We start from the raw sequence: 678 nt of genomic DNA, 5'->3' as shown, positions 1-678 counted from the left end.
TTTATAATTCGTTCGTCAATATTTGTAAGCTGCTTCTTTTCCTCTTGGAGAATTGGTATTTTCAGTGTTTTAAATGTTATAATTGTTACTGAATAATGGTACGTTTCTTTTATTCCGTTTATTCTTTCTTATTTTCTCCCATATTTTCATCCGTCGGTCTCTCACACATTCTTTTCTTCCCTTTCACTCACCTGTTACAGTCTAGCTGTAATATTTAGTATTTCATCACAGTGTTTAACTGTTACTGGCAGTCATGATTATTTCCATCATGTTATCCTCATAATCCTTCTCCACCTCCTGCATTTCCTTCACCTCAACCACCTCTTTATTATTTTTAATATTTTATTATTGTTGTTTTTTTTGATGATGATGTTACTATGATAATTACTATTATCATGTATTTTTGAAAACACTATATTTAAAAATATTAATTGTCTGGCTGTTGGCGAATAAATTTATCTCATATATATATATATATGTATGTATATACATAAGTGTATATATATACATACATGCACATATATACGTACATATATTTATGTATATATGTGTACGTATGTATATATATATATATATATATATATATATATATATGCGTGCACATATATCATGTGTCTGTGTGCTCTTTAGTCAGTTTTAGCCATCGCTGCTAAGGATATGTATGTGTGTGCATATATA

This window comes from Octopus bimaculoides, chromosome 2 (genome assembly GCF_001194135.2).
Source record: "Octopus bimaculoides isolate UCB-OBI-ISO-001 chromosome 2, ASM119413v2, whole genome shotgun sequence".
In the NCBI taxonomy this organism is placed as follows: domain Eukaryota; kingdom Metazoa; phylum Mollusca; class Cephalopoda; order Octopoda; family Octopodidae; genus Octopus; species Octopus bimaculoides.
The sequence above is the reverse complement of the archived record's forward strand: the minus strand, read 5'-3'. Positions refer to the sequence as shown.